The sequence below is a fragment of the Micromys minutus genome (assembly GCF_963924665.1).
Source record: "Micromys minutus genome assembly, chromosome: 1".
Classification (NCBI taxonomy): Eukaryota; Metazoa; Chordata; class Mammalia; order Rodentia; family Muridae; genus Micromys; species Micromys minutus.
In genome coordinates this window covers 181,951,085-181,965,010 of record NC_137969.1, presented here as the reverse complement: position 1 = coordinate 181,965,010, position 13,926 = coordinate 181,951,085, and positions in this window count along the sequence as shown.

Below are 13,926 nucleotides of genomic sequence, written 5' to 3'. Positions count from 1 at the left end.
TAATTTCCTCAGGTGTAATTGTGGTCTTGAGGCTTACTGCTGAATAAGCTCACCCTTTTTTAGTTCTTTTGAAACTCTGCTTCAACTCAGAAAATGGCTCAAACTCTTCTCCAAGCTGACTAATCCAATCTGGTTTCTCTCAGCTTCTCATTGAGTTGCTCTGCGTGGCCTCAAACTAACTCTGGCAATTAGTTCTAACCTTCGTCTTATTCTCTGGCTTCAACTGCCTCTGTTGACCTCTACCGAGCTTCATGAAGTCATGAACAAAATCAGCCCCACTGCACTGCCCTCCCTGCACTGAGTCCCAACTGACTCACTCCCAACTAATGGACTCTCTCCCAGCACCGCTCTCATGCAGCTTCTTTTCTATGCTGTTCTCATGAGAGTTGGGCATATCCTATCTCTGACATATTCTGTCAAATCTTTCTGATTCATCACTTTGACGACCCCTCAATTAGATGTCACTTTTCAAACAAGGTGTGTACTAAGGGTGTGTCTGTATTCCAGCCAGAGGGATTAAAGTGCATGTTATGTCTGCATTCCAGCCGGCTCACACACCTAGATTGTTGGATATGCTCCCTTACCAGTGCAGCCATGTTGCTGGATTTAGAATTCCTCTATGAATCACAAAGACCCAGAGGATCACAGAAGGGCCATTCTAAGTGTGAATCGGACCCAGAAAACCTCAAAGTAATAGAACTGCTGTTTATAAAGTATTATAGATATTATAAAAGTATTATAAAGTAATAGAATTTGATTAGGAGACACTTAATCACATGAGATGGAATTTAGCTAAACATACTTGTCTCTTTACCCCAAATACTCCAGAAATAGGCAGTCTGTTAACCAAGTCTATTAGAGATAAGGAAAATGTAGGATATTAAGATGTAATGTCTGTTCACCAGGACTGATCAGCCACTAGGACCATCCTTAAGAAACCTGTCTCTAATAGGCAGCTCCTGGGACAGGCGCAGGGTCATATGTTAAGTCCTGGTCTTTCATAAAGCCCAGGTTCTCTTCCTGGGAAAAGCATAATTCTGCCAAACGAGCAAGATTATCCTGGGTAAAAACTATATGAAAAGAGCAACACTGGTGTACTTAAGAAATATTTTGGCTCCACCTTAGCTGTGTAAACTCCCATTTGCCAGACTTGCAGTCTCCTGTTTTGGTTTTTTAAAGCCTAACCTGGGGCTAGGACCTAAAAAAGATTTAGGAACAACAGTAGTTGTGAACTGCATAAGCCAAAGTAGCAAAATCTGCTATGTGGGGCCAGCTCTTCTTTGGGAATTAGAAACATCCATACAAGTTCTACTAAAGTGTTTTTTCTTTATTATTTTCTAGGTGTGCTGACTGATTTCTCACTGGGAAAACATATTCTTTCTATGAATAGATCAACTGTTAATGATGGTAAATCATTTAAGACAAAAAATGTGTGCACAAGGTTCAAAGATTAAAAGCATTGTTACTAGGATTATAATCAGTAAAACTAGACAAGAAACTAGAGCCCCAAACATCTCTGGCATGACTGTCCTCTGACCAAGGCAAAACCAAGGACATTTTTCTGCTTCTTTCCAAGAACTCTTGAGGGGACCCATGTCCCTAAGCCTCCTGACCAGTTTCTGGTTCTGCTCACTGTCTCCTCCACCGCTCCCTCGTGTTCTGCCTTTAGCCTGCACATCAGATCTCTGCTTTAGAATTACATTGTCAAAGTAATTAGTCAGGATTCCTTGGACAACCAGGGTACTGTTTCACCAAGACAGTCAAGCAAAGATAATTTATTTGAAAAGGTCAGTTCTGTGTCTTCTCAATTAGAATCCTATCCAGAGTACTTTGGAAATTGATTTCTACCACCTCAACTTGCAGGGAAACAGACCTGAAATCTATATGATCATCAGTTTCACACAGCAAAGCTAATCCGTGAACACAGACAGAAAGAGGGAAGCTCCCATTGGAACTCTTCATTCAACACCGGCTTCTAGTTCAATTCCTGTTACCTCTGCCTCATGTCCAGTGGTGCACATTTATCACCACAAAGCAGCCCTAATCTGTGACTTTATTGGGCCTATTTTCTACTGGGATGGAAGACTACATAGTTTTTCCCAGCAATTGTTGGGTGTGCTCTGAGAGAGAAAAAGAACCCACAACTCTGCTAGAACATTTAGCAAGCGAACCTAGTTTAGAAAGAGTAGAATGAAGGTACCATTTAGCAGGAGAATTAAAGAAATTCAGTCAGGCAAAGCTTTCAGGGAAAATGGGGCAAGGATCTGGTGTTGTGGATGAAGAGCAGTGTGAGGCTGGACTGCTCAGGCCAAGAGAACAGGGATCCCAGGGGCAAGTTCTTCAGGGTACTGCAGATCTAATGGGGTCCAGGACAAACATAAAAAGAGGACAGTGACATATGGAGGCATGGTGATGGAAGGTAACAGTAAGCCTGCCAACACCAGGTATGCTCCACCCCACAGTTGTCTGGCAATACCCAGGTATTTCTGACTCATTATAAGAGGGGCTGCTTGCCCCCACCTTTCTCTCTTGTTCCTCTCTTACTCTTCTCTTCCTGCTTCCACTCTCCCTATTCCCTTCTTCCCCTCCTTCCACGTGCTCATGGCCGGCATCTACTTCTCTTCTCTTCTCTTCTCTTCTCTTCTCTTCTCTTCTCTTCTCTTCTCTTCTCTTCTCTTCTCTCCTCTTCTCTTCTCTCCTCCTCCTCCTCCTCTCCCTCCCCCACCTCTCTGCCTTTATTACCATCTTTATTACGTTTTAACTCCCCTCCTCATGCCCTGACTAAACTCTGTTCTATACTATATCATCATGTAACTGGTCCCTCAGAGGAAAGGGGTACCTCAGCTTGGGCCCACTGAGGTACCCCCTTCTCCCATACCTCACCACACATCCATAAAACATACCCCTTCCCTCTTTATCTTTTTATAAACACATCAGCCCTGGTAGGTCAAGTTGAATAATTTGCATTTTTCTCATTTTTACTTATTGTGTGTGGGGGGTGGGGGGGGGATGGGGGAAGTGGCACAAGTTTGCCATGGCACCCATGTAGAGGTCAAAGGACAACCTGCCATAGCTGGTTCTTCGGTTCTACCAAGTGGGCTCCAGGGATCTAGTCCAAGGCTGTCAGGGCTTAGCAAAGAATAGAAAAGCTGAGCCATTTTGTCTGAGGGAAATGTATTCTTAGAACAAAAGGAGACTGCAAGATCTTTTGCAAGTGTCCCTTGGAGGTTTGGTGTGAAGAATGAATGCGTGCTACACAGAAGATGTTACTGGAGGAATCTTAGGACAGATTCTTAGTCTCACTAATAAACTTGAAGAGTAGACAGGGCCACTCTCAAGAACCCAACATCAAAATATCACAAGTAGTTCTGTTTGGAGGTTTGGTAATTCTGAATAATTAATTGGAAGAGGCTGCCTTAAAGAATGAATAGCATATGCATAAATAAAGGTGTAAGGGGAAAAATACAATTTCTAAACAAGATTTAAGAAAAAGAGAAAGAATGAGTAGCAGCAGATGACATCACCCAAACAAAGAGATCCACATGAAAAGAAAACAGAACACCCCCCACCCAAAGGAAAAATATCCACCACCTGAGAGTCTTTTTCACATTCAGCAGCAAAGCTACCCACAGCGGAGGCTAGACCCAGCGAGGATAGCCCCAGGGACAGATCGGGAGGACTTGACTCTGTTACTTCATCTTTCTTGGTCCATTGGAGCGGAGAAACAATTTCCTCCGGGGTCAGCCAGCAAGGCTTTTCAAAGGCAACTGATAGAAAACTAAGCATAGATTAAAAAGTCTTTAATCAATAAATTAGCAACTCAAAGGTCAAAGACAGCAGGTGCCTCCCAGGCTTCCCGAGCTCCTTAGCTCCAGTTCAGGACCCATACAGGTCCTGCTGTTTGTCTTTGGGATTATTCTTGGCTTGTCTTTTCCCATTTTCTCACCCTGTTCAGCCATCCTGCCTTCTGATACTTCTTGAAATCAAACGTTTATTAAGTTTTAGTTTGTGTGGGCCCTGTTCTGAATCCTGCATATTAAACGAAAAATAAAATAAGTCTGTGTCTTAGACATCTGTGTAATGTGAATTTCTTCCGTTCTCCACTAGTCTATCTGCTTTTTCTTTCTTGATTTCTTTTTACTTCTTTGATCGCGGTAAAGTGGAAATAATAAGTCTCATTGCCAACGATTCTCCTCACATTTTTCTCTTCAAAATTCAAACCAAAATAATGACTCAGCTAACTAATAGGGATGGACACAACCCAGTTCTATCAACATGCAGATCTGCAAGGCGTCCAAGATGGTGGTAATTTCAGATACAAACAGAAACGTGACTAAGGAAAAAGATAAAGAGAGTGTGGGGTTGTATGTTCTATGGAGGTGTGGTGAGGTGTGGAGGAAGGGGTTGCCTCTGGCGGGCCCCTGTTGGGTATCCCTTCCCCCTTAGGGACCAGCTACATGACAGTATAGTATAGTATAGAATAGAGTTTATGCAGGGCATGGTGAGGGGAGCTAAGAGGGTAGTGGGGGGGAGAGAGAGAGAGACAGAGAGAGAGAGAGAGAGAGAGAGAGAGAGAGAGAGAGAGAGAAGAGGAGTAGTAGAAAAGAGGCTGCCATAAGCCTGGGGGGAGTGAGGGAATGGGGAGAGGAGGGACAAAGGGATAAGGGAGCAAGAGAGTAAGAACTAGAGAGTGGGGGGGGGGGGCAAGCAGCCCTTTTATAGTGTCAGGGTTACTGAGGGGTGGAGCATACCTGGTGGTGGCCTGGTAACTGCAGGGCAGACTTTGGCTAGAATCCTAACAGTGACCAATGGCAATTTATTCAAAGGTCTGAGTAGAGCTGGGTTCACGTGCTGATGCATGGGCTTGGGATCTTATGAACTGGATTTGATGGCAGCCACAGTCCCCACAGTCACTCAGCTCTGATCTTTATTTCTCTCCTTTGCTTTTGCTATTGACTTAGAATATTTCCTTTTTCTCCTTCCCCCAGATTCTTAGAGGATGGTTGCCCATCTTCAATCTTTGTTGGATGCAGCAATATCCAAGAATTGTATGTGTTACAATTCTAGATGTCCTAGATGCCCAATGTATTACCCAGAGTAAAAAAAATCTACCTAAGGTCATATTGTGTGTGTGTGTGTGTGTGTGTGTGTGTGTGTGTGTGTGTAATACAACCATAAAAGAGCTAATTTAATACTGACTGAAAACTATAATGAGCAAAGCAAAAATATTCTGGAGAAGAGTGAACATGAGCCAGGTTTATCTCCCTAGCACGGCTGCTTTTACACATTATGTATCATTGAGGAAACAGACTTTAAGAAAAACTCTTCTCTGAAATCTCCACAAAGGTAACAGGCAAAGAACACACTACCCTTGAGAAAGAATTACCCAGAATGTTACACACAGGCATGGGCAGTCTACTAAGAGACTACAAAGACAAAGAATCTTACTTTCTTCTACAGCTGCTGTATCGGACCTCACCCCCCCCCCCGCCCCGTTTGCTGGTTGATGTTGCTATGACAATATCTGAATATGATGACCTTTCTAGCAGATAATTATCTTTTTCCCCCCAGAGGAAAAATTTCTTCTCTGGGTAGGTCATGAAGCTTGCTAAATACTAATCTAGTTTTCTCTAAATTTTTATGCATTTCAAAGAGAAAAGAAAGCATTTTCAGTTACACGTTTCAGGTAAATTTAAAGTAAATATTATTTGCTTAAAAATGGAAGGGCAAGACATTTTTTTCAATTGAATTTGTCCTCATATGAGGCACATAGTTTGGTTTTAGAGATCAAGACAATACATTGAGTAAAATTTCATTCAACAAATCTTTCTCAACTGATTTGCTCTTTAACTTAACACCTAGGGGAATACCTGTCTCAAGGGTCTTAGGAAGTCCCTTAGTTAGGGCCTCATGGAGCCACAGAGAAAGACAGGGTTTGTTGATTCATACAGAAGCTTCACTTAGATGGCTTTCATGCCTTTGGCTTCTTCCTGTCACACATTCTCAGGCTGGTGTCCTTTGGTGGTCCACCCCAAAGCCCACCCTATCCAAGTAAGGCTGGAAGGTTCACCTGGATCAGACCACTGGTCTTTCCCAAAACCAATGCTGCTTGCTGCTAATCAACCCTAAGGCCCATCTTTGCAGATAGGGCAGAATGAACATCTTATGAGTTACAAGTGCTACTTTTGCAGAATTGTTTACTTTTAGCAAGGGAGAAGCTAGTGAAACCAGTTACCTGGACATGAAGTGCACACCCAACACATAACAGCAGAGTCGACTACCGGGACCCTGACAGCACAGCATTTATACACACACAGTGAGCTATAAGAGGCGAGAGGAGACCACAGTGTGTTCCATCTGCATATCTTCTCGGGGCCTCAGCTCATAGCATGGGTAGAGGTGAATACTGCTTACTATATCTGGAAGACTACAGAAGTCCTGGAAATAATTATTTCAGAAAATGGGTTGTGGGAAGTGTCTGGGCATTGAAGAAAGCCAGTATGAGTTGTTTGTGGTCCCTTGTGTAAGACGATGACCCTAGGAATCTTTTATTGTATGACAGCATCTCTATCAATTGGAACCTGCTGACACTATGCAACAGCATAAGCAAGAATTTAATTCTGGTTTTGTTTGTTTATCTATGAGATTCTTAGTTGGAACACTAGGTAAGCTACTGTTAGTTTCAGGAGCTTTTGTTGGATGTTTCCAACATCCTATTCATATGGAAAAAAAGATTATTGGTTTTCCTGAAATACTCTGTCTTTAAGATCCTACCCTTGTCACTTTTAAGACTATAAATTAATATATAAGCCAGTTTTCCTTATGCAGCTCTGCCACTGTCCTATAATGAGCAACACAAATTCTGGGCATAAGGAAACCTAGCACTTAGGAGACTGAGAGAGAAGGATTGTTGCATATATGAGGCCAGCCTGATCTATACGATTTCAAGGACAGCTGGAGTTATAAAACTAGACCCTATCTAAGAGCAGTCATTACGATCATCCTCACCACAACCATATTATTGCAAGTGTGCTGGCTGTTCTTAGTTATCAATTTGACTATATCTGGAATTAACTAAAACCCAAGCAGCTGGGTACACCTTGAGGATTTTCCTTAATTAAATCATTTAAAGTGAGAAGACCTACCTTTGATGCAGATCTTCTGAGATGGGGAAAGCCTCCCTGAATCTGGGCCACTCCTTCTGGTAACAGCCTATGTAAAGGACACGGACGAAGGGAGCTTTTGCTCTTTCTGCTTCCCTTTCTGCTCACTGGCAAGTTGATTCATTCACTGGTACTTACTGAAGACCAGCTGAGACCTCAAGCCTTGAGGACTGAAAAACAACCGGAAGATCCAGACATCAGGGCGGACTAATGCAAAACAGTGTCTTCTATACATGATAGGGACACTGCTCTCATGAGTGCGCGGCAGCTTTCAGGTGCCGGATCAAGATCTGAACAAGAGCAAGCCATTCGAAACTGCATCAAGAGCGAGACAGAGTTCACAAGACCCCCCCCCCCCCAACACACACACTTCTAGCTGAGTTTCCTAATTTTTTAAGGCTTGTAGCAGTTGATGACTGTTGGGAGAAATGAGAATTAGTTCTCTTCACGGGTATGGCCTCTGACAGGCTGCCGATTCCCAAGTGAATGGCCCTGCAAGCATGTGCATACAGGCAGAACTACTTAGACTCGGTGAGGTAGGAGTTTCTTTTTAAGTACATGAAGTTGGGCATGGGGCTGCATGCCTTTAATACTGGCACCTGGGAAACTGAAATATACATATTTCTGTGAGTTTAAGGCCTGGCGGTCTCTACACAGTGAGTTTCAGGCTAGTTACAGCTCCATGACCAGAGCCTGTCTTAAACAAACAAACAAAATAGGACATGAAATTATGAAAGTGGGAGAGGGAGAAGGACGTAGTTTGGGAGGAAAGTTCTGAAAAAAGTTGGAAGAGGGCAGGGGAGGTAGAGTTGATCAAATATTTTGTGTATGTGTGCAAAGTCCACAAAAAATAAGTATGTGTAAGAGACGTAAACAAAAAGACTATTATACTTTTCAGGCACATACCGAAAGATCTGAAAGAAGCAGGTATGGATTTCTAGGTGTCTCCTCCCAGTGGAGTCCCACGGAATACACATAATTTTCGTAGAAATAATGTGTGACAACTCTTGCAGAATGTGACAAACTACAAGCAGTGTTCATCCTCGCTGTGACAGCTGGCTTCTAGTGTGTTCCGCCAGCACCTTAGGTCAACTACAGCTGTTCAGAGTTTTCTCCCTTCTCTCACTGGAGCAGTGGGCAACTTCCATAAATACAGTCTGGTCCAAGACTTCAGGTATGCAAAGCACTTCACACTTATTTGGGCGGAGGACTCCGGGGAAGCCGGCTTCAAGCTGGTCTTCCTTTGAGATGTATAGAGTTCAAGCAGCTGACATCTGCTGGGTCAGTGAGTAGGATCTGGACTTGGAATATAGCAGTTCTGTTGGGCAGCCAGGGATAGAATTGGAAAGGCTCAGTCCTAGCTTTACTGTCTTTAAAACTGTTAGAAGCTCATACCACTCGTAAAAACAAGTAGCCAGGGGGTGGCACACACCTGTCACTCTAGCACTTAGTGCTAGATGAGGTAAGGTCTTGATTTCATGATCAATTTGGGCTATAAATCAAGGCCCTGTCAAAAACAATACACACACACACACTCACACACACACACACACACACACACACACACACACCCCTGTTTTGGTGATAGCTCAGTGGTAGACCCCAGCACAATAAAACGAAACAAGCCAAGGAAAGGGAAGGAATGCATAGAAACAAGTTTCATAATTTACTCAGATGCTTAACGGTTAAGTCAGTAATGCACATTGGCCAGTTTAGATATTTAAATATTGTGTTTATTCAGTAAACATTCACTAGCTACCTAAAATTTGATGGGAACGAGAAGAGAACAGCATATTTAAGGATGCAAATGTACTTCCCTTGGTGGAATTTTGTGTATATTTTTAAATGGTTCTGAGAGACTGACAGCACCTGGGAGGGATTGGCAGGTGCCGCTGAGTGGTAGGCATGACCAGGCACCTGCTCATTACCCATTATCCCATCCAGGGGCTTTTTTTGTATTTGATTTTTTTGTTGTTGTTTGGAGGGGGGGTGGTATTGTTGTTTGTTTGCTTTTGTTTGTCTTTTGCTTTGCTTTGGTAATATCACCATTTGCTTTGTCTCACCACGGAACCCAGTCTTGCCTTGAGTGTTCCCACATGGGCCAGGCTAGTTTGAACTACTGATCTCCTCAGATGTTCCGGCTTCCCGAGGACTGGGATTATATTTCTGCATCACCACACTGGCCACTGGATTCATTCTAGTCAAGGTGCAGCAAATAGAAAGTGCATGGATCTATTCCTTCCAGTGTTTAGGGTTGAACCCAGAGCTTTACAGGTGCTAGATAGTACCTGCACTACTGAGCCCCACGCCCTCACAGACCACCTCTGAGTGGAGGATGTATGTGTCTGTTCTCCAGGTACCAGTGTGGTGAAATGGAAACTCTCTGGGTTGCTGGTAGGTACATGCAGGACAGCTGTTCAGGCAAAAATGTGCTTGAGTAAACGTTCGCACTATTTCACATTTGCTATTAAGGCAGGATTTACTATGTCTGACTGGTACACTGCCTATCACAGACCTAGAAGTTGGGAAGGATTAGGCTAGAAGATATCAGATAAGTAAGCATACATCAATGCTATTAGATCAAAGAGTAATCGAAGGTCAGTAGGAAGAGAGTTCAAACTTTGAAAAGCCTTGCATGTCATATTAAGGAACTTTTATGATGACAAATGCTGTTGAGGATTTTGAACTAAAATGGCATTCAGGATGAATTTAAAGTGGTTGTTTTTGGTCCTGGGTAGGGAATAGATGGAAGTTAAAATCTTCTCTAAGGAGCATAGCTACTCGGGCTGGAGGCGGAGGGCAGCAGGTGGCCAGAGTATAAGCAAGTCTCTCACAGGGTCTCAGAGGAGTTCTGCAAATGTATTTCCATACTTCGGTGTTCTGTGAAAATTCGCTAGTATTGAGAAGGGTAGGCTGACTCCATGACAGACTTCAAATTGAAAGTTCAGAAGATTAGGCCTAATATCTGGGCAAGTCCAGGCAAGCCCAGAAAAGTCAGTTACTTGAAATAAACAAAAACAAAAACAACAAAAAGCCCAGGTTTCAGGTAGCTAGTCAGACACTGCCCTGCCATCAGAAGCTGCCCTACCACCTGGCCTGAAGCAAGGGCAATGGGTCAGCAACAGTTTCCAAACAAACCTCCCCAGCAAGAGTAATGGTTCTGGAATGTTCCTAGAAATGGAGTAAGATAAAGGTCATCTACCCCCAGAATTCCTCTAATTAATTTTAAATCAGACCTGCAAGCTCATTTGGTTGTCTCAATTTTAGAATGGGAAACCCCAGCATGCTCGACTTCTGCAGAATAAAACACTCTAGGCATTTACATACTATTCGAGTCCAGGATATCATTCTTCAGAGAATCATAGACCCTTACCCTATAAGGTTGTGTGTGGGGGGTGGGTGGGGGGGGCATAAGCAGTTGTAGAAGCCAGAAAGAGAAAGTTGAGTGTCCTGTTCTTTCACCCCCCCCCCCCCGTGTCTTCTGTTTTTTATACAGTCCTTTATCCTTCCATGCTGGCTGTGGTTTGGACTGGAGTAGGAAAATGTGATAAAATTGGCTGAGTGATGTCTTGGAATGTGCAATATAGAAAAAACAAGACAGCACATAAGAAGCTCAATTACCATGATCTTGCTGTGCTAGGAGGAGGCTTAAGTCACGCATAAAAAAGCCAACATCTCTCAACTATTTTAGCCCTCCTGGATGAGGTTTCAGGATAAGGCCAAGAAACCATTTTGAATGTGTAGCCCATGAGAATCTTTAAGCATTTCCAATCCCAGCCTCTTTCTGAATTCAGTGTTTATAACTCTATGGAGCTGGTTTATTGGTAGCAATGAAGGACTGGGATAAAGTCACCACAGAGTTAATAATAGTGTTCACGCTCTACTATAACTCCCAGCAAGAGGTTGCTTCTTAGGAAATAGTGTAAGAATTTGGGAGGATGAACTAGAAAGACCATGAGTTCAAGGCCAGGTTAGGCTTTGTAAAAAGACCTTGTCTCTAGAAGAGAGAACATAAAAGTTAATGAAAAGGCTAGGGTTTGCCTAGCATGTACAAGATTAGTGTTCTGTCCCTAGCAACTGCAAAAGAAAATAATTGAGAGCTGGGGTGTGGCTCAGTTAGCAACAGGCTTACCTTATATATACAAAGCTGTGTTTGATTTCTAGGCCTACTAAATTAAAAAAAATGAATAAATTAAAAAGTAGGGGTTTTGTTGTTGTTTGTTTTTGTTTTTTAAAAGAAGTTGGGTCTATTTCCTCTCTCCTGGAATTTGGGATGACCTATGCTAGAGATGGCGCGGGGGGGGGGGGGGTGTCCACTGGAGACACAGCTCCACACTCTGAAGCAGAAGCAGGAGGACTTATTTTCAGAGATCCCTTACTTAGGTAAAGCTGGATTCTTGACTTCACTGCAGAAAGGAATTTCCAGATGTCAGTATAGGATAGAGTTCAGGTTTATTAAAACAGGTTTTTAGAATAGACTTAAACACATGGGTTAATATTACCCAGGGAAGAGTAAGGCATTCAGGAACATGACTGTGAACATCTCAAAAGAGTTTGCATCATCATCTTAACAGCCATACAGGATTATATGAGGTGCTGAAGTTACTATCTTTAAAGTGTTGCTAAGAAATCCATACACGTGAGATCAGAAGGCAGCTCCTGAGGGGGACCCCATAGGATTACAGGTGATGAGGTCATTTCCTAGATCACAAGACTCGCAGGGAAAGTGAAGTTGTTTTAATTGTAAACAAAAGCTGACTATCTTGGTTGAGTGGTTCCCAGGAAATGTCTGGGGAAAGGAGTAAGGGTGCGCTGAATACATACATGCAGGCCTTAGGCATGGATCATCCCCCTTTTAACATTTTTATTTGAAAGTATCTTTCTACTCAAGGGATATAATTTCCATGGAGGCAGTCCCTACAGCAACTGTTAATTGTATTGTGCTGGAATTCTTTACTCTCAGCTGGAAAAGGCTTTACCCATACTTTAGAAGATGGGTCCCTTTTCCTCCCCATCCTCATAATTTTCTGTATTTTTCTATCATGACTTACTATGTCTATTTTGCCCAGTAGAATACAGAAGAAGAGATCCAGTGTCTGTGTTGAGAATTTTTTTTGGGGGGGGGCAGTTTCCCTCTGTGCCTTAGCACTGTGTAGAAAACCCAACAACCTCAATGGAGAGATCCTACAGAGAGGGTTAGCCAGAGCCACACCATTTTGAAAAGTCCCTCCATTTTCATTAAATGCTGACAGTTTCTTGAAACCATAGCGACAGCATTCTATACCTGTTTTCCTCAGTGTTTCTCGTGTGTTATTCTTGTACCACTGTGCTACATTTGGGGATCACTCCCAGAAACAGCCAATCCTTGCCTAGAGAAGGAAAGTTTTCAACGTCCTTTCTCTCCTCCGTTCTGTGTTATAATTGCCCCAACTTGTAAGTCACTAGCAGGCTCTAGCTCTTACTTAGACCTACCCCTCTGCAGGTCTGTTCCCTAAATAAGGGACTGAACTCTTTGTGTTTGCTCATTCCCCCATTTGTCTGCTCTTCGCTTACAGAGAGGTCTTGAGAACATATGGGATGCAGACTGTGGTGGTTCCCAGCGGGGACGGTTTGACACTCCAAGACCAGCCTGGATGTCACTTGAATAGTGCCCTCTCAGTACTCAATAGGACATAGAACAATAGAGTCAAATGTTGCTGAAAACCAAGAGCTATCATAGAAGAATTACAGCTTTAAGCTGTTAAATTCGGGTCACTGTGGTATAGAGTTAAGTAATGAGACTTTCCTGAATCTATATAGTATTACCTAGAGAGATTGTGGGCAGAGAGCAGATAACCTAGGCTAATAAGAATGGAAGGGGATGTGACTGGGGATGTCTCTCAGTGATTGAGTACAGATGCAAAGTACTAGGCTTAATCCCTAACACTGTAATAATAATAATAATAATAATAATAATAATAATAATAATAATAATAATAATAATAATAATAAATATCAATGCTAATAATTGTTAGCCACAAATGGTTGGTATATATTTGCAGTCCCAGTATGTGAGAGGCTGAGACATAAGATCATCAAATTAGGAAGGGGAGTCCATGAAGAAACAACAGCTCAAGCTAGGAGGGTAGCTGCTGTAGCAGGCAGTTCAATTTGAGGATTTCAACAGTCAGACGTGAAGTGAGCATGCTGAGTAAAAAGCAAAAGCTAACAAAACCACCCTGTGTTATATTCTTCAGGGTTTGAAAAATTTTGTAGATTTTAATCACTTACTTGCAAAAATTTATAATTCGTTGGCTTTTTCACTAAGGTATTTACTTTTGTACTCAATCTTGATTTTGTACATCTCACAAGAATTTCTGAAAAAAAAATTCTAGAATTTTCAGTTAAAAACAAGATTTCGTGACCTTTCAAAGGAGAAGGTAAAAACTTTAAAAAACAGAGTATCAATTATCACAGTATCTTTGGACTGATAAAGAACAAAGCTTTTCAGCTTCTAAGAGATAATTTCCAACCTAGAAACTGGATATATTGTAAAATTCTCAGGGAAACCAGGGTGGAGGATAATAACAATTCCTCAGTTGGTATATAATATCTCAAAATTGTTGGCAAGCCGTCTGCTTGGGTTAAGTAATAAACAACATGTTCTAGTGCATTCGAGGTTGTGTAAACAGGATATGATTGAGGGCTGATATTCTATTTCCAAAAACGATGTCTCTCTGCCCTAGATTGTTAGACTGTGCCAGAAATATTACAAAGACAATAT